Raw genomic sequence first — 22,136 nt, forward strand, 5'->3', positions numbered from 1 at the left:
ATAAATAGTATGCATGAATGCTAATGGTTTATTTATTAAAGAACATGAAGGTCAATTACAAAAAGGTCCAAAAGTGCAAAAGTTGAGCAATAAAATTCTTTTTTTTTTTATTACAGGTAAGATAATAAAAAAAAGAGAAAAGGTAAAGTCGGAGAACATTGGGAAAGTGAGGACTTGTTTTTCTGCATTGGTTTATGTGCTCCAGGATTGAAAAAAAATAAAATAATATTGATTATGTTATGATAATGGCTTCTGTCTGCATGGTCCGTCCAGCATGGGCGATAAATAAAGGTCTTACCATGAAGGACCTACCTTACAAATTATAAGTATCCAGTGCCAGATACAAAAGGGCAGTTTCTAGGAAATTACTCAAAAGGGCAGTTCTCCCAAAAGTGCCCCTCAAATGAAGTCTAACAATTTGAACCCCAACACAAATACAAAAATTAAAAATATGTAATCTAATGCTTCTGGATGAATTATAGTTGATATGTCACATCCCCCTGAACATGTATATACGATACGTTGCTTTAATTGTACCATATTCATTGACCGCCCTTCAATTACAATATGTACTGTGCCCCTCAAATTATACTGAACTAATTATAGCAATTTACTACATATACTATACAATACAGCACCAGAACCATACTCTATATGTATTTATAGTACCAGAACCAAGTGTAATACATAAATACAGTACCAAATACAAACCCATTACACAAATATAGCACCAGAACCAAGTTTGGTACAGACATTCAACCCCGAAGTGCTGTGTACAGAAAAACAGCACCAGAGCAATGTTCATACCATAAATGCAGCACCAGGACTTGGATCCATGCAAGACCAAGCTCAGTGATAACAAATAATTTGCAGTGGAACCTTGGCGGGATCTTACTGTCAGGCTTCTGGAGTAGTGGACCCACTGGACCACCATGGACAATGACGTAAGCCGACACCCGAGACCCGAGTCTAAGTGATACCTGGTTTTCACCAGATCCCGCCGCAAAGCAAGTTGGACTTGTTGCAGTGTGGTACCAGCAGGTAGTTCCACAGGTGTGACTTTGTTTGCGGTAAAACGAGGTACAGAGACGTTGAGCAGAATCGTAGTTGGGGACAGTGAGGAAGTAAGGACGGGCAGCACAGGATCAGAGTTGGGGATGGAGCGGAAGGTCAGGGCAGGCGGCAAAGGAGCATAGTCAGGATCGGAACCGGGGTCACAATGGGAATTCAGAACACGAGCACAGGGCATCATGAACAAAACTTTCTCAAAGGCACAAGGCACAAAGATCGGGCGGTGTGCAGGGAGAGGCTGGGTTATAAGGGATTTTGGAAATGGCCAGCATCAATTAACAATGCGCTGGCCCTATAATCTTCGGGAGCCGACGTGCACGCACCCTAGGAGATGGGGACGCACGCACATGACCGCCAGAACAGGGACAGGTAATTGGTGCCTATGAAGCACGGAGTGGGGCATAGGTGAGCCGCGACCCGAGAAGTGGGTTGCAGGAGCACCCGTGACATTGACTCTACTATAATTTGGAGCAAGTGGGGGCAGAGGCACACCCACCTGCCCAATGGTAAAAAAAGCCCTACCAAATAGCACCTTCAGACGTCTTGTGATGTCCATGCCTAGTTAGATCCGTTTCAGAAGCATTCGAGAAACCTACATAATATCTGACTTATGGCCTTACTTGTAAAAGAGCTTCTTAGGTGTCTTCAACCTTAGTAATGGCATTTGTGTCTGTAGAGGACGTACTGTTGTATGTCAACCTGTTTGGGTTACCGGACCCCCTTGACACCTTGGGCGCTATGGATGTTATGCCCCCAAGTGTTACAGTTGTACTTGTGGCTGACACTTGGCCACTTTATGAATGACCATGGCTCACTGGAGCATCATCATGGCATTTCTGGGGTTAGCGGATCAATTTCTTCAATTCAGAAGGCTGTCAAAGAATTTTCGTGACATATCCTGGTCTTCTACGTATGGTGGACTTTTAGTTCTTCTCTAATGGACATGAATGCGACAGCATGGACTGGTAGTCGTGCAAGTAAAGAAGTTGGACTCCCACTTTTACGGGAGATGAAATTTGGGTTCATCTTCCACCCTAAGGAAAACCATATTGTGCCAGGACTATAAAAGGTACCACATGATGCTCACATCTAATAGAAGCTCTGCTGAATTTGCTTATTGAAATTTCTACGACACAAACTTTTTCCAAAAAAAATCTCCCAGTGAATTATTTTCCAGTAAGATGATCCTATGAATGGAATAAGTTGACTCGTGGATTTTTTTCTTGTTGGTGGAGATATAATGTTGGGGGGAAGTCATGGATCTCCAGCACAATAGGAGTGAATGGGATTATCCTGGTACCTCTGACGTCTTCCGACCACATGATGCGGGTAAGCCTATTTCAGCTCCATGGTTCCAGAGATAAAAGGACTCTTCAGATGTAAATATACACACAAGCCGCTCATTAGAGAGAATGACGCCGTATTCTTATAGACGATGGGACTGATTGCTCCCAGACTGATCTCAAGTGCACACAGATGTCTTCCAAAAAAGCAAACGCGTAAAACTGTCTTCTTTCCCTCCCAACAAGTTCTTCTGCTTAGATTACGGCAGGATTTGAATAGATCTCATCTCTTTCTGAGCTCAATGCGGGCACTCCAAAAAAATTCCAAATAACAGCTCAATGTGACCTGGGTGGTATATATTCCACACGACCCTATTCTGCTGCCCTTATAATATCATGTTGAGTAGTGGATTATAATAAAAGCGGTTTGGGTGGTTGCCCGGGGCCCACCAACCAAATTTTTATACTGAGAAGAACCTTCATCCATGAAGTCCTTGAACATCTGTTCCTGCTCTCAATACACATGTACACAAGAGCCATTTCAGGACCTTTGGAAAGTCTTGGCAGTCTTCATCCTCATCCGCATCCTCATGTACACTATGTTCAAGCTCCCTCATATTCTGTTTCGATTTTGTGAAATTTAAAGGGGTTGGAAATTACTATCGAGCATTTTCAATAGTTGTCTTGATCCGTCAGGTACGACAAATGGTCCCCACACACCATTTCCGTTTACCTATTTAGCACCTTGATCACCAAGAGTATGAAGCCAAAAGGAGATAGCAGCCAGCTCCGTCACTGCACCCGTGGCTCCCATTGATAGTGAGTTGGATCTATAGCTGTAATTACAGCTTCCGGCCACTATATGAGATGCAGCCAAGTTTCTTCACTTCCACAAGCTCTGTTTTTAACAACTTATCAGCTGATGAACTTTGTAAGCCCTATTCTAGGGATGAGAAGTCAATAGTAAAACCTGGTCAAACCATTAACAACACATGAAGGATCTAGAGGTCAGGGTGTTGTTGTGGCGCTTCAAGTACCCCCCTCTAATACCCACATGCGGAGCTGGTCCCTATTGCCTTGTTAATTTATTTAAATGCCTCACACGTACGCCATCATATCAGCTCCAAGTATATGGTAGGAGCCTTGAACCAGCAGGGGTTCAAGAAACCAGGGGGTGTAAAAATACAGTGAAAATATAAAAATAAAAAAAAGTTGAAATCCGACCCTTTTTTGATAGAACTGATATAAAAATAAGCAAATATAAAGACATTAGGTATCTCTACATCCCAAAATGCCTGATTTATCAAAATATAAAAAGTATTATGTCCGGTGACGAACTCCGAGACAGCAAAAAAACTTTTTGCAGCACATAAAATTTCTATAAGCGAGGAAATGGTTGTACAATCCCCTAAAAGCAATGAAAATGTCAGTTCATCCCGCAAAAATCGATCCCTTACACAGGGCGGCACTGACGTAGGAAAAGTTATGGCAAAACAAAGAGATTTCAGCACAAAATGTGCTGAAAAACCTCCCCTCGGCTTATACACGAGTCATGCCTGCCCCCCACAGTTTGCCAAGCAGAAAAAAAATAAACTTAATACTCACCCTCCGGTGTCCCCGATGTTTGTCGCGGCTCCCAGCGCCTCCCGGTCTCCATCGCGTCCATGCGATCTGCAGGCCTGCGCACACTATGATGCGGCGGTGTTGCCGCTGATGACGTCATCAGCAGCGACAGCATCACATTGTAGTGTGCGACGGCCGGCAGATCGCATGAATGCAATTCTGCCAGCTAGAGAAGAGAGAAGAAGCCGCCGGGAGCCGCATCGGGGATCGGGAGCCGCGACGGACATTGGGGACACCGGAGGGTGAGTATTAAGTTTATTTTTTTTCTGCGGGGGGCAGGCTGTATACTACATGGGGGCAGGCTGTATGCTACATTGGGGCAGGCTGTATACTACATGGGGGCTGTGCTGTATACTACATGGGGGCAGGCTGTATACTACATGGGGGCAGGCTGTATGCTACATTGGGGCAGGCTGTATACTACATGGGGGCAGGCTGTATGCTACATGGGGGCAGGCTGTATGCTACATTGGGGCAGGCTGTATACTACATGGGGGCTGGCTGTATACTACTGGGGGCTGCCTGTATACTACATGGGGGCAGGCTGTATGCTACGTGGGGGCAGGCTGTATACTACATGGGGCTGGCTGTATACTACATGGGGGCAGGCTGTATGCTACATGGGGGCAGGCTGTATACTACTGGGGGCAGGCTGTATACTACATGGGGGCAGGCTGTATACTACTGGGGGAAGGCTGTATACTACATGGGGGCAGGCTGTATGCTACATGGGGGCAGGCTGCATACTACATGGGGGCAGGCTGCATACTACATGGGGGCTGTCTGGCTGTATACTACACTCTCGGCTTATACTCGAGTCAATAGGTTTTCCCAGTTTTCTGTGGTAAAATTAGGGTCTTGGCTTATACTCTGGTCGGCTTATACTCAAATATATACGTATATAATATCTCCATGATTGTACCGACCCAAGGAATAAAGCGGAGGAGCCACTTGGACTATTGGAGTGAAAGACGAAAAAACAGAGGCCACAAAAAATGCCGCAAAAGTGTTTTTTCTTTGGTCAATATTACTGCACATGGAAATTTTTTCCCTCTTCCAAGTCCACGTCATGAAATATTGAATACTAGGAAGAACAATTTATTACAAGCCTCATCCACCTCTGTACATGGAAAGAATAAACGTTATGGAACTCAAACCCTAATTTCATGAGCAGCGAGGGGTTAAACTAGACATAATACAGAAATTAAGACCAAATATGGAAAAATTGGACCATCTTTTGCCTATTTCACCTAATAACTACGAACCGGGGAGGGATTGCAGGGGAATAAATGTAGATATGAGAGAAGAACACAAAATAAATTCAGCCTCCACATGGAGAGAAGGTGCAGGGGCTATACTATCACTATACAGGTGGTCCCTGACTTAAGGACACTTGACTAACAGACGACCCCTAGTTACAAATGGACCTTGGTGGCCACTATGACCTCTGGTCAAGGTCTCTGGATGCTGGTAATTTACTGAACTTTAGTCTCCGGCTGCAGAGGTCACCTGTTCAATGTCTGTAATCAAGCTTTATTGTTCATCCCCGTTCCCTTGTCAACCCAAAATTAATTTGACTGGATCTTTACTTACAAAATATACCTGTCCCGGCTAACATAAGAACAAACCTACAGAACCCAACTTGTATGTGAGCCATGGACAGTCTGTATATGCTCGACCTATTACTCCACATTCACAGCTACCTACACTGTGCTGATGAGGAGCAATAACAGTGAAACAGAACACTGGGAGTCTACTCCTTCTGCAAATTTGGTCATGACATGTGGTTTCGTGATAGTTGAGCACTGATGTGGAGGGGGGGGGCTGCGTCTTTGTGGTAGAACTGCAGGTGAAGTTTCCTTTTTCCCCAGATTTCTCAATGGACCATGTGTGATCATTCCGGTTCAGAAGATGCCATGTGGAGTCTTAGTCTTGGGCTGGTAGTTACCCATAAACACGACCAGATGCTTTCTCACCCATATTCGTTCTCATAAGTAGACGTGATCCTTGCAGACCCCAACTCTCTACCCTAGGTTACATCAGAAGTTGACCCCTCACACATTATTTCTGACCATCCCCCCTCAGGGTTGCATTAGATCGGGCTGACTTGTCCTTTCAACCCCAAACCTTAATCGTAAATCCATTGCTGCCTCCCATTTTTTCCTGTATGCAAATTAGATCAATTTATCGAAATCAAGTCGTTCTATTTTAGATTCAAGGGACATCTTCTAGGCATTTGTACACTGCGTCCTTTTGGGTCTCTTAAGTCCACAAAATCGGTTGAGCCTCCCATGTAGCCCAACTGGAATAGGACAGTCTCCAAATCTATGATCCCTACCATGACAATTGGTACCTTGAAGGACTATCCATAAGGAAACCCTACGAGGCTCATCTGTGGCTGTGTACAATGAATCTGTGTGTCCGGCTCAACAGGAAACCTGAGCTTGGTGCTGGTAAGGTGAAGGACCCAATGTCTCATCATGGAGGGACTTCTTCTGACACTTGGTCACAGACGTTCTCTTTTCATACAAGGTAAAAGGTTCTTCAAAGTTTTATTCCATTGATGAGCATTTTGTTATTTGTGGCTTAAACCAAACTGATTCCCTTCGTTGAGATCTTTTGCTCTTTGTGCTCAGAAGCGAAACAACACTGACACCACAAGGAATCCCATATAACAGCAGCCTTCTTATTATAACAGAATATACATGAATATATATACCCGGATTATAGCGGAATGCTCCCAGGTTATACCGGCTGTACATATATCATTATATACAGGAGATCCCCAGGTTATACCGGCTGTACATATATCATTATATACAGGAGATCCCCAGGTTATACCGGCTGTACATATATCATTATATACAGGAGATCCCCAGGTTATAGCGGCTGTACATATATCATTATATACAGGAGATCCCCGGGTTATACCAGCTGTACATATATCATTATATACAGGAGATCCCCAGGTTATACCAGCTGTACATATATCATTATATACAGGAGATCCCCAGGTTATACCGGCTGTACATATATCATTATATAGAGGAGATCCCCAGGTTATACCGGCTGTACATATATCATTATATACAGGAGATGCCCAGGTTATACCGGCTGTACATATATCATTATATACAGGAGATTCCCAGGTTATACCGGCTGTACATATATCATTATATACAGGAGATCCCCAGGTTATACCAGCTGTACATATATCATTATATACAGGAGATCCCCAGGTTATACCGGCTGTACATATATCATTATATACAGGAGATCCCCAGGTTATACCGGCTGTACATATATCATTATATACAGGAGATCCCCAGGTTATACCAGCTGTACATATATCATTATATACAGGAGATCCCCAGGTTATACCAGCTGTACATATATCATTATATACAGGAGATCCCCAGGTTATACCGGCTGTACATATATCATTATATACAGGAGATCCCCAGGTTATACCAGCTGTACATATATCATTATATACAGGAGATCCCCAGGTTATACCGGCTGTACATATATCATTATATACAGGAGATCCCCAGGTTATACTGGCTGTACATATATCATTATATACAGGAGATCCCCAGGTTATACCGGCTGTACATATATCATTATATACAGGAGATCCCCAGGTTATACCAGCTGTACATATATCATTATATACAGGGGATCCCCAGGTTATACCGGCTGTACATATATCATTACATACATGGGGATCCCCAGGTTATACCGGCTGTACATATATCATTACATACAGGAGATCCCCAGGTTATACCAGCTGTACATATATCATTATATACAGGAGATCCCCAGGTTATACCGGCTGTACATATATCATTATATACAGGAGATCCCCAGGTTATACCGGCTGTACATATATCATTATATACAGGAGATCCCCAGGTTATACCAGCTGTACATATATCATTATATACAGGAGATCCCCAGGATATACCGGCTGTACATATATCATTATATACAGGAGATCCCCAGGTTATACCGGCTGTACATATATCATTATATACAGGAGATCCCCAGGTTATACCGGCTGTACATATATCATTATATACAGGAGATCCCCAGGTTATACCGGCTGTACATATATCATTATATACAGGAGATCCCCAGGTTATACCGGCTGTACATATATCATTATATACAGGAGATCCCCAGGTTATACCGGCTGTACATATATCATTATATACAGGAGATGCCCAGTTTATACCGGCTGTACATATATCATTATATACAGGAGATTCCCAGGTTATACCGGCTGTACATATATCATTATATACAGGAGATCCCCAGGTTATACCGGCTGTACATATATCATTATATACAGGAGATCCCCAGGTTATACCAGCTGTACATATATCATTATATACAGGAGATCCCCAGGTTATACCGGCTGTACATATATCATTATATACAGGAGATCCCCAGGTTATACCGGCTGTACATATATCATTATATACAGGAGATCCCCAGGTTATACCAGCTGTACATATATCATTATATACAGGAGATCCCCAGGTTATACCGGCTGTACATATATCATTATATACAGGAGATCCCCAGGTTATACTGGCTGTACATATATCATTATATACAGGAGATCCCCAGGTTATACCGGCTGTACATATATCATTATATACAGGAGATCCCCAGGTTATACCAGCTGTACATATATCATTATATACAGGGGATCCCCAGGTTATACCGGCTGTACATATATCATTACATACATGGGGATCCCCAGGTTATACCGGCTGTACATATATCATTACATACAGGAGATCCCCAGGTTATACCAGCTGTACATATATCATTATATACAGGAGATCCCCAGGTTATACCGGCTGTACATATATCATTATATACAGGAGATCCCCAGGTTATACCGGCTGTACATATATCATTATATACAGGAGATCCCCAGGTTATACCAGCTGTACATATATCATTATATACAGGAGATCCCCAGGTTATACCAGCTGTACATATATCATTATATACAGGAGATCCCCAGGTTATACCAGCTGTACATATATCGTTATATACAGGAGATCCCCAGGTTATACCGGCTGTACATATATCATTATATACAGAAGATCCCCAGGTTATACCGGCTGTACATATATCATTATATACAGGAGATCCCCAGGTTATACCGGCTGTACATATATCATTGTATACAGGAGATCCCCAGGTTATACCGGCTGTACATATATCATTATATACAGGAGATCCCCAGGTTATACCAGCTGTACATATATCATTATATACAGGAGATCCCCAGGTTATACCAGCTGTACATATATCATTATATACAGGAGATCCCCAGGTTATACCGGCTGTACATATATCATTATATACAGGAGATCCCCAGGTTATACCGGCTGTACATATATCATTATATACAGGAGATCCCCAGGTTATACCGGCTGTACATATATCATTATATACAGGAGATCCCCAGGATATACCGGCTGTACATATATCATTATATACAGGAGATCCCCAGGTTATACCGGCTGTACATATATCATTATATACAGGAGATCCCCAGGTTATACCGGCTGTACATATATCATTATATACAGGAGATCCCCAGGTTATACCGGCTGTACATATATCATTATATACAGGAGATCCCCAGGTTATACCGGCTGTACATATATCATTATATACAGGAGATCCCCAGGTTATACCGGCTGTACATATATCATTGTATACAGGAGATGCCCAGGTTATACCGGCTGTACATATATCATTATATACAGGAGATTCCCAGGTTATACCGGCTGTACATATATCATTATATACAGGAGATCCCCAGGTTATACCGGCTGTACATATATCATTATATACAGGAGATCCCCAGGTTATACTAGCTGTACATATATCATTATATACAGGAGATCCCCAGGTTATACCACCTGTACATATATCATTATATACAGGAGATCCCCAGGTTATACCGGCTGTACATATATCATTATATACAGGAGATCCCCAGGTTATACTGGCTGTACATATATCATTATATACAGGAGATCCCCAGGTTATACTGGCTGTACATATATCATTATATACAGGAGATGCCCAGGTTATACCGGCTGTACATATATCATTATATACAGGAGATTCCCAGGTTATACCGGCTGTACATATATCATTATATACAGGAGATTCCCAGGTTATACCGGCTGTACATATATCATTATATACAGGAGATCCCCAGGTTATACCGGCTGTACATATATCATTATATACAGGAGATCCCCAGGTTATACCGGCTGTACATATATCATTATATACAGGAGATCCCCAGGTTATACCGGCTGTACATATATCATTATATACAGGAGATCCCCAGGTTATACCGGCTGTACATATATCATTATATACAGGAGATCCCCAGGTTATACCGGCTGTACATATATCATTATATACAGGAGATCCCCAGGTTATACCAGCTGTACATATATCATTATATACAGGAGATCCCTAGGTTATACCAGCTGTACATATATCATTATATACAGGAGATCCCCAGGTTATACCGGCTGTACATATATCATTATATACAGGAGATCCCTAGGTTATACCTGCTGTAGATATATTATTATATACCCAGGTTATACCAGCATGTTCCATATCACTGTATATAGGAGATTTATAACTTTTACATAAATTATATGTTTGTTGTGTGTTTCTTGGCCATATATTTGTCACTGTGGATTTTCCAGAGGTTTTCCTTTGGGATTAGATCAGGACTTTGGGCCTCGGCCATTTCATTGTTTCAATGTTTTCTGTTTCAAGCAACTGCTTTACCTTAACCTGCTAGGTGTTGGGGGGAATTATCCTGCATATAAATCACTGGCTGCTTGAGTGAAGAACACAAGGAATGAACCAGGTGTTGAAGAAGGTTCTGATTAGAGATGAGCGAACATACTCGTCCGAGCTTGATGCTGGTTGGAGCATTAGCGTACTCGAAACTGCTCGTTGCTCGGACGAATACTTCGCCCGCTCGAGAAAATGGCATCTCCCGCCGTTTTGCTTTTTGGCGGCCAGAAACAGAGCCAATCACAAGCCAGGAGACTCTGCACTCCACCCAGCATGACGTGGTACCCTTACACGTCGATAGCAGTGGTTGGCTGGCCAGATCAGGTGACCCTGGGATAGACTAGCCGCTGCCCGCGCTGCTCGGATCATTCTGTGTCTGGATGCCGCTAGGGAGAGAGCTGCTGCTGCTCAGGGAAAGCGTTAGGGTGTTCTATTAGAATAGTGTTAGGCAGGAGTGATTCTACAAGAACCCAACAGCCCTTCTTAGGGCTACAATAACGTTATACTTTTTTTTTTTTTATTTGCTTGTGGCTGGGCTTGCTGGCACTAGTAGTGCAGCTAGTACCATACTGTGAGGAATTTGCTGGGAGACCTGCGACCGTTGTGTTTAGCTCTTAGTGACTCACATATCCACCTCAAACACCAAAGTGGGACAATTTATTAGGGGTTTGAGTAGAATTAGGCAGAGTCTGCTGATTTATTTTTTTTTTTACCTTTATTTCATTTTATAGCTCAAACTCATCAGGCACAGCACAAAATCCAGTTGTGTGCTGTCAGTGTAGGTTAGAAACTAGCCATAGCAATAGGATAGCATTGTTTTGGTAAAAAAAAATAAAAATAAAAAAAAAATAAACACACAAAAAAAAAAAATTAAAAGTTTACACTTTAATTTGGAAAATGTTTAACCCGAGGGCTAGGGGTAGAGGACGAGGGCGTGGACGTGGGCGTCCAACTACTGCAGGGGTCAGAGGCCGTGGTCCTGGGCGGGGTGAGACACCACCTGCTGATGGGGGAGCAGGGGAACGCCGCAGAGCTACACTCCCTAGGTTCATGTCTGAAGTTACTGGGACTCGTGGTAGAGCACTGTTGAGGCCAGAACAGTGCGAACAGGTGATGTCGTGGATTGCGGACAATGCTTCTAGCCATTTGTCGACCAGTCAGTCTTCCACGCAGTCCACCCATGTCACCGAAATCAGCACTCCTCTGGCTCCTCCACCTCAGCCTCCTTCCCCCCAGTCTGCCCCCTCCCCGCAAAATTTGGCATTTGAACCGGCATACTCTGAGGAACTGTTTTCTGGACCCTTCCCACAGTCACAAACCACTTGTCCGGTTGCTGCTGAGCAATTTTCCGATGCCCAGGTTTTCCACCAGTCGCAATCTGTGGGTGATGATGACATTATTGACGTAGTGGAAGAAGTGTGTAAAGAGGTGTCGGACGATGAGGAGACACGGTTGTCAGACAGTGGTGAAGTTGTTGTCAGGGCAGGAAGTCAGAGGGGGGAGCAGACTGAGGGATCGGAGGATGATGAGGTGACAGACCCAAGCTGGGTTGATAGGCCGGGTGAACACAGTGCTTCTGAGACGGAGGCGAGTCCTATAGCAGAACAGGTTGGAAGAGGCAGTGGTGGGGCCAGACGGAGAGGCAGGGCCAGAGCTGGTGCATCAGCGCCAAATGTTGCCCGTAGTCAAGCTCCCGTGGCGAGGGCTAGATTTTCAGAAGTCTGGAGGTTCTTTAAAGAAACACCGGATGACCGACGGACTGTGGTGTGCAACCTTTGCCAAACCAGGATCAGCAGGGGTTCCACCACTACTAGCTTAACTACCACCAGTATGCGCAGGCATATGAATGCTAAACACCCCACTCAATGGCACCAAGCCCGTTCACCTCCGGCCGGGCACACCACTGCTCCTTCCCCTGTGTCATCTGCTAGTCAGCCCCCTGCCCAGGACCACGGCCCAAACACCTCCCGTGCGAAAACCCCATCTTCGCCTCCACGATCCTCCACAGCATCCACCAGCGTTCAGCTCTCCATACCCCAGATGCTGGAGCGCAAAATGAAGTATAGCACAACCCACCCACACGCCCAAGCCCTCAACGTCCACATCTCCAAGTTGCTTAGCCTGGAGATGCTGCCCTATAGGCTGGTAGAGACCGAGGCCTTTCGAAACCTCATGGCGGCGGCCGCCCCTCGGTATTCGGTCCCCAGCCGCCACTACTTTTCCTGATGTGCCGTCCCAGCCCTGCACAAGCATGTGTCAGAGAACATCATCCGTGCCCTGACCAACGCTGTTTCTGACAAGGTCCACCTGACCACGGACACGTGGACGAGTGCTGCAGGGCAGGGCCACTATATATCGCTGACGGCACATTGGGTTAACTTGGTGGAGGCTGGGACCGAGTCTGACCCTGGGGCTGGTCATATACTGCCGACGCCGAGGATTGCGGGGCCTACCTCGGTCCAGGTCTCAAAGGCCTACTATGCCTCCTCCTTCTCCCACCCCTCCTCCACCTCCTCCTCCGAATTACCGTCCGTGGGCATGGCGCCATCAGTCGGTAGCTCTAGGCACAGCAGCAGTGCCGTCGCTAAGCGACAGCAGGCGGTGCTCAAACTGCTGAACCTAGGCGATAAAAGGCACACCGCCCAAGAGCTATTACAGGGCATCACGGCGCAGACTGATCTGTGGCTGGCACCGCTGAACCTGAAGCCAGGCATGGTTGTGTGTGACAACGGCCGTAACCTGGTGGCGGCTCTGCAACTCGGCAGACTGACACATGTGCCATGCCTGGCCCATGTGTTAAATCTCATAGTTCAGCGTTTCCTCAAGACATACCCCAATCTGTCTGATTTGCTCACGAAGGTGCGCCGCATCTGTGCGCATTTCAGGAAGTCCAGCACAGATGCTGCAACTCTCAGGGCAGCGCAGCGCCGCCTCCAACTGCCCGCTCACCGACTGTTGTGCGACGTGCCCACGAGGTGGAATTCAACATTAACCATGTTATCCAGAGTTTACCAGCAGCGCAGAGCGATTGTAGACTGCCAGATGTCAACTTCCACCAGAACTGGTAGTCAGGTCAGTCAGCTTCCTCAAGTCTACAATGAGGAGTGGACGTGGATGTCTGATATCTGTCAGGTGCTGAGTAACTTTGAGGAGTCAACACAGATGGTCAGTGGCGATGCCGCCATCATCAGCCTCACCATCCCGCTGCTTGGCCTGTTGAAAAACTCTCTGGTCAGCATGAAGTCGGAAGCTTTGCGCTCGTCACAAGAGACGGGGGAAGAAGATTCCCTTGTTGATAGCCAAAGCACCCTTAGGTCTGTTTCTCAGCGCATATTGGAGGAGGTGGAGGAGGATGAGGAGGAAGAGGAGGAGAATGTTGGCGAGACAGAAGAGGGGACCATTGTTCAGTCCTTCACTGTTCAGCGTGTATGGGCAGAAGAAGAGGAGTTGGAGGAGTTGGAGGAGGAGGAAATGGACAGTCAGGCCAGTGAGGGGAGTGAATTTTTGCGCGTTGGGACTCTGGCGCATATGGCAGATTTCATGCTAGGCTGCCTATCCCGTGACCCTCGCGTTCAAAGAATTTATTCCAGCACTGATTACTGGGTATTCACTCTCCTGGACCCACGGTACAAGCAAAATCTTTCCACTCTCATCCCTGGAGAGGAAAGGAGTGTGAGAATGCATGAATACCAGCAGGCCCTGGTGCACAAGCTGAAACAGTATTTCCCTTCTGACAGCGCTAGCGGCAGAGTGCGTAGTTCTGCGGGACAAGTAGCGAGGGAGAGTAGGCGAGCAGGCAGCTTGTCCAGCATTGGCAGGAGTACACATTTCCAAGGCCTTTGCCAGTTTTATGTCACCCCAGCAAGACACTGTCACCTGTCCCCAGTCTCGGCAGAGTAGGGCTGATCTTTACAGAAAGATGGTGAGGGAGTACGTAGCTGACCATACCATCGTCCTAAATGATCACACAGCTCCCTACAACTACTGGGTTTCAAAGCTGGACATGTGGCACGAACTGGCGCTGTACGCCTTGGAGGTTCTTGCCTGCCCTGCCGCTAGCGTGTTGTCCGAGCGGGTTTTCAGTGCAGCTGGTGGCATCATCACCGATAAGCGTACACACACATCAAGATGAATAAAGCCTGGATTTCTCCGGATTTTCATTCTCCACCAGGTGAAAGAAGCTGAACCTGAATAATGTATGCACTCCTCCTCCTCATTGTCCTCCTTCTCCTCCTCTTTGTACACTAAAGCATAGGAAACTGGCTATTTTTTGCCAGGGCCAACTGGCTCTAGCTATAGTACTCTATGTATTTAATTTTTCTGGAGGGCCACCTACCCGGTCCTCTGTTTTAAGCAATTTTTGGGAGTGCCACATACAGGCACTAAATCTATTTAATTTTTCTGGAGGACCACCTACCTGCTCCTCTGGTTTGAAAACTTTTTTGGACTGCTACATACAGGCACTCAATTTATTTAATTTTTCTGGAGGACCACCTACCTGCTCCTCTGGTTTGAAAACTTTTTTGGACTGCCACATACAGGCACTATCCAAATTAAATTGTCTCCATAGCAGCCTCCACATGTCGTCTTTTTAGCTGGCTCCACACGTTGTCTCCATTGCTACCTCCACACGCCATCGCCATAGCTGCCTCCAAAAGTCGTCCATATAGCTGCCTCCATACATGGTCCCCTTATCAAACGAGCTGTGTCAGGCAGAATTTTTTTCATGGCTTCCACATCAAACTTGTTAACTTTGTCGCCACCCTGCTGTGTAATCCACAAAATATACTGGCAAACTTTTATCATTTACCAATATTATTTCAGCGCTTCTTGCGCATCTGTTTACATTCCCCTCACCCGCCATATCCTAAACTTATAAGAACGCTACTACACTTGATCTTATACAAAAGGTTCTTAAAAGTGCTGTTTGGGGAGTAGCCTAGAGACAGGGGCTTGGATTGGCGAAAGCTCGCCTGGCAGCGGAGCGCCAGCTCCATCTCAAGATCCAACTAACATAGTTTTAACTGCAGCACCTTTAATCTACTACTAGTTCACTGCCTCCATACATGGCCGCCTTATCAAACGTGCTGTGTCAGGCAGAATTTTCAGGTGTCACCAGATACATAGTGGAACGCGGCCCATCTGTCGCCGCCATGCTGGAGACCTGAAGTTGCAATCATAGCAGCGCAATATGGATGCCCCATACTGTCGCTCTTAATCATGGAACCATTTCCGTAAAAACAATTAAAAATAGAACCACTATGCTATTCCATTATTCCTAGGTGAAATATTCAAACGACCCGGCCTGCTTTGAAAATTATAATTTTTTCAAAGTAAACGCTTCTGGCCCCCAGGCCCATTTTGGGTGGGGAGGAGCCGAGAGACAGGGGCTTGGACAGGCGAAAGCTCGCCTGGCAGCGGACCGCCAGCTCCATCCCAAGATTAGGCAGCCTCAGAGGCATCCATGCATGCTGCCCCTGCTGTTTCCTGTCCATTTTGCCTCCACGATCCTCCACAGCGTCCACCAATGTCTCATTTCAACTCCCTATACCCCAGACACTGGAGCACGAGAGGATATGCAGCACATCATCCCCTTATCAAACGAGCTGTGTCAGGCAGAATTTTCAGGTGTTTCACCAGATACATAGTGGAACTCGGCCCATCTGTCGCCGCCATGCTGGAGACCTGTAGTTGCAATCATAGCAGCGCAATATGAATGCCCCATACTGTCGCTCTTAATCATGGAAGTCGTCTCCATGGCTGCCTCCACATGTCGTCCCCTTATCAAAAGAGCTGTGTCAGGCTCATTTTTCGGGTGTTTCACCAGATACGTTATGGAACTTGGTCACTATGTCGCCACCATGCTGTGTTATCGACTAAATATACCGTCAACCTTTTGTTCACATAGGAAATCATTTCAGCGCTTCTTGCTCACCTCCTTTGGTGAAGCCTGAGTCCATTTAGGGTATGTCGCCATGACACTCTCCAGCCTGCCGCTGCTGCCGCTGCCTCTGCATGCCGTCCCCTATAGTGTCAGGGTCAATTATTGGATGTTTTAGATGCTATCTAGCCTCATTCGGTCACTCTGTCATGGCCATGCTGTTGCCCATAATTTTGGCATAATGGTGCGATTAAGCAGCCTCAGAGGCATCCATGCATGCTGCCCCTGCTGTTTCCTGTCCATTTCCGTGGTGTTTCCATCCTTTTCTGAGGTTTCCAGGTGTTTGGCCAAGCTTCCCTGTGCAGAGCCTTGGTCCCCTTGAAAAATGCTCGAGTCTCCCATTGACTTCAATGGGGTTCGTTATTCGAGACGAGCATTTGAGCATCGGGAAAAGTTCGTCTCGGATAACGAGTACCCGAGCATTTTAGTGCTCGCTCATCTCTAGTTCTGATACTTACATTCACTCTGCTGTGTGGGAGGTCCAACTGCTACTGCAGAAAATATTCCCTAAAACATGGCACTGCCTCCACCACCTTTCACTGACTCCTTTACACACTTTGGGTTCAGCCTTTCCCTATTTTGTCAATGACTTTAATGTTTCCAACTATATCCAAATAAATGACCCTGTTCGGTGCTGAACTGGCAACAATTCCATCTGCAGTGTTGAAAAGATTACCCATGGAGATTCTCCGCATTATCCTGTCCTCTCTTACATTTATAATAACCAGCTTTTCTTTCTAAGGCTGTTGCTCACTCATTTGGTCTTCATCTTAGACAATCGGCTTTTGGAGGGTTTCAGTCACTTTGGAACGGCACAACATTGCAAAGTCAGTGAAAAACGGAAAGTTAGTAACCAGTTACATCGGGTTTGTCAGAAAATTACGAAAATTATTACTAGGTGTCAGATTAATGCCAATAACTAACAGGTATATGAAAGTATTCTGTAATTTTGATCAATGAACCTTGGCCGGGACGAGGCATTTTGATGCCCCATGGAAACCTTATTCCCACTATCAGCCACTCCTCCTCGAGATAACAAAGAATCTACCTACCTGCCTGTTTCTTCCTTTCGGAAGGTGAGCAATTTACCTGGTTCCATTTAGCACCTTACCATTTACCTGCACTTGAGTCCTTTACGCTTTTGTGTCCATACCCTTTTTGCAGAGCTGTGTGGGGGCTTATTTTGTGTGTAACAAATTTGACTTCTCCGTCACATTATTTATTATTCCAGGCCATGTACTGGAAAGCTGGAAAAATTTTTTCCAAATTCACGTTCTTGTGGGCGCAGTTTTTACGACTTTCGCTCTGCGCTCCAAATAACACCTCAGCTTTATTCTGTGGTTCGGTACGATCGCGGTGATACCAAATTTATACAGGTTTTATTGGGTTTTAATACATTTTCAAAAATGAAGCAAATGTGTACAAAACAGGAACCAAAAAAATGTCGCCATCTTCTGACGCTAATAACTTTTTCATCCTTTGATGTACGGTGTTGAGGTCTGAGCGACATTTTGGTCACTTTTTATTCCATTTTTTATGTGATGTAAAATGGTGTGAAAGTCGTGTTTTGGACATTCCGGCGCTATTTTCCGTTACGTGATTCACCACCGATAATAATCGTTTTTATACTTTGATCGATCGGCATTTTGGGACGTGGCGATACCTAATGTACAGTTTATAACATATTGGGGGTCATTTACTAAGGGCCCGATTTGCGTTTTCCCGACGAGTTACCAGAATATTTCCGATTTGCGCCATTTTCCCCTGAATTGCCCCGGGATTTTGGAGCACGCGATCGGATTGTGGCGCATCGGCACCGGCATGCACACAAAGGAAATGGGGGGGGCGTGGCCGAACGAAAACCCGACGGATTCGGAAAAACCGCCGCATTTTAAAAAAAAAATCTGTTGCGGAACTTGCGCTTACCTTTACTCAGCCCGGCTCGGTGAACTCCAATGCTTTTCAGCGCAATGCTTTTCAGGTGGGTGGACGTCGGAGGAACTACCTTAATAAATCCCGGCCGGACCCGAATCCAGCGCAGAGAACGCGCCGCTGGATCGCGATTGGACCGGGTAAGTAAATCTGCCCCATTATATCAGTTCTACGGAAAGGGGGGGGGGTGATTTGAGCTTTTAGGTTTTTAACTTTTTTTTACTATTTTTAAAACTTTTTTGAAACTTTTTTACTCCTTTTTAGACCCTCTAGCGTACATTAACCCTAGATGGTCTGATCGTTCCTACCATATACTGCAATACTTCTGTATTGCAGTATATGGCATGTTTGCACAGTATTCAATACAATGAGCCCCTGGCTCATTGTAATGAATCCTCAGAAACCAGACAGCCGTGGGTCTGATGAAGACCCGAGGCTGTCATGGCAACTGATCGCCGCCCCCCGATGACACCCCTCTCACCTCTGCGTGTAAAGCATGCAGCATTAAGTGGTTAAGAATAACGGTCTGTCTATCACGGTACTTAGTTCATGCAGAACCCGGGGGTGTGCGCCATCTGGCCCCGGTGATTTATCTATCTTAGTGGTTGCGAGGCGGCGCCGTACCTCTTCCTGGGTTAAACTGTTGACATTCCAAAGAGAATTTACATTATTTCTCATTGTGTCTTCCACCAGGCGATTTTCCTGGGTTAAGACAGTCGAGAAGGCGACATTCAGTAGATTGGCCCTTTCCTCATCTCCTTCCATCATGACCCCCATGTTATTCCTAAGGGGGTCCACACTCTCTGTTTTTAGTTTCTTATCATTTATATACTTGAAAAATAATTTGGGATTATTTTTGCTCTCCCTGGCAATATTTCTCTCAGTCTATATTTTTGCGGCCTTTATCTGCTTTTTACAAGATTATTTTTCTCTCTATAATCCTGTAATGCCTCATCGCTACCTTAAACACCTTATCTTTCTCGCTTATTGCTTTACTTACAAGACTAGTTAGCCACATTGGCTTTTTCTTGTTCCTCTTATGCTTTTGCTCATATGGTAAGTGTCTCTCACAGGACTTTTTAAAAATATTTATGAAAAAGTCCCATTTTTTGGGTGTTTTTGTCTTTGAGAACATTGTCCTTATAGGGTCTTCCCTTCGCTGCTGAAAGTTTTCCCTCCTGAAGTTTAGAGTGTTGGTTGCCCGTCTACTAACGCTCTTAGTAAAGCGTACAAAATTTAATGGGGGTCATTTACTAAGGGCCCGAATCGCTGTCGAAGGGCCCGAACCCGCCGCTGGATTGCTACTGGACCGGGTAAGTAAATCTGCCCCAATGGGCTGATTCGGGTTCTGCCGGGATTTACCAAGGTCCGTGCGCTGATATTCACCAGGTTTCGCTGCTGCGCCGAGGTCCGCCAAAGTTCACCTGCTTTTTTCTGGTGTATGTGAGTGCTTGATCTTGCGACACAAATGGCTTTTTAAATTCCGCGGTTTTTCCGAATCCTTCGGGTTGTCCGGTGGCCACGCCCCCCGATTTCTGTCGCGTGAAAGTCGGCCAAAAATCGATCGCGTGCGCCACAATCCCATGAAACACAGCGCAAAGTGGAAATATTCGGGGAAACCCTGACGGATTTGCGGCTGCGGACCCTTAGTAAATGTGCCCCAATGTGTCTAATTTTAGTCCCCAGTGTATATAATTATTATATACAGTAGGTCCCCAGGTTATACCAGTGGTACATCATGAAATATCCCTTCATACCTCAGTAGATGGCAGCAAATTACCATCAGTATTTTTGGGTTGCAAATTGTAGATGTGTAGAGCAAAACATTTCTTATAATTCTGGCACCTCTACACATCGATGCCCACAGACCATGGATCCTCATACTGAGTGTGAGGTTCATGACTGATTAGATTGTCACCTGCGTCGGTGCCTCGTGCCCACAACGACAGACTGGTGCCATCTTTGTGGATCGGCAAATGATGTCACCAGCTGCTTCTAACCCTTCCTAAGGGTCACATGACTATGTCACCTGGTAGCCGATCCAATAATATGGGCGGCATTCAGATGTCTGGCAATGGTTTTCCATACGTTGTCCACATATTTTTCTTAACCCCTTAATGATGTACCCTGAAAAGGCTCTAGTGACCGAGGCATTTTTATCTCATTTTAATATGTTGCAGTTCTTTTTTTTCTGCGTTACCTTAAGAATTTTTGCTGTATAAAAACCCCTGGTGGGCAGGAGCACATGGTCTGCAGACTCAGTCAGAGAGTGAGAGACTCCATCTTGGAGCAGATGAAAGCGGAGGTCCACCATCCACACCCGCCTCCATGTTTACCAGCCCAGCCTGAATCTACTACCAGACTGTGAGCAACCCTTTCTGTGGCCCAGCTATCTCCTACCAGCTTTCCAGCTTCCTGAATCTGCTGGTATCGTCAGCTTTGGCCGTTGCCTGCTGTTTAAAGCTGAATAATGAACTCTGAGTTGATTTGCACAACGTTGCCTCCATCTGATCCCTGGATACGGCTGTAACCACCATGGGCTCCCCATCCATTACCCAGGGACCTATCTTACAGACACTCAGGGGTTGTCCCAGGGAGATCCAGTACCACAGCCTCTCCCTCCATATTTCTTGCATACACCACCTGCTGGAGACCTGCCAGGCTGTGGGACAGCCCTCCGGTTCCCCATACCAAGCACCGTAACACTAGCGTGCCTAGGCCTCAACCGCCAGCCACTCTGGTATTCCGGGCCCCGGCTGCCTCCAGGCCCCAAGAAAAGGCCAGGCCCCGGTGGGGGATGTTGCAGATTTTTTTTTTAACTTTTAGCTTTGCTTGGGGTTAAAAGTGGAAAAAGGCGTTTTTTTTTATTTATAGTATATATATATATATATATATATTAATTTTTAAACTAACTAAAAATTAACATTATTAATGAATTCCCTTTTTTGTTTTGGTTATTTTGATATATAATATGTATAGTCTCTGGCAAATAGGGCGACTATGACAAGGGGGCACTTTTACTAAGAAAGATGTGCATGTGTGATTTTACTTTAAATGTCCCCCATAAAAGAAAGTTGGGGTATATTTTCCCAATTTTTTTGATGGTGATGGTAGAACCTCCTCTCCTCTAGGTGTAGAGGATACCCCCGGTCTATGGTGATGGTAGAACCTCCTCTCCTCTAGGTGTAGAGGATGCCCCCTGTCTATGGTGATGGTAGAACCTCCTCTCCTCTAGGTGTAGAGGATACCCCCGGTCTATGGGAATGGTAAAACCACCTCTCCTCTAGGTGTAGAGGATGCTCCCTGTCTATGGTGATGGTAGAACCTCCTCTCCTCTAGGTGTAGAGGATGCCCCCTCTCAATGGTGAGGGTAGAACCTCCTCTCCTCTATGTGTAGAAGATGCCCCCTGTCTATGATGATGGTA

General features: G+C 45.5%; 1 long non-coding RNA gene across 1 annotated transcript in view; it reads left to right on the forward strand.

Annotated features, from left to right (window-relative positions):
* The window catches only part of LOC140128273 (uncharacterized), a 76,226-nt gene extending 76,020 nt beyond the window's left edge, over positions 1-206 (forward strand). Inside the window, exon 4 of the long non-coding RNA XR_011855131.1 lies at positions 117-206. This is a non-coding gene — a long non-coding RNA (uncharacterized lncRNA). The remainder of the gene's footprint in view (positions 1-116) is intronic.
* Positions 207-22,136: the final 21,930 nt, after the last annotated feature.

Source organism: Engystomops pustulosus, chromosome 4, assembly GCF_040894005.1.
Source record: "Engystomops pustulosus chromosome 4, aEngPut4.maternal, whole genome shotgun sequence".
Lineage (NCBI taxonomy): Eukaryota > Metazoa > Chordata > Amphibia > Anura > Leptodactylidae > Engystomops > Engystomops pustulosus.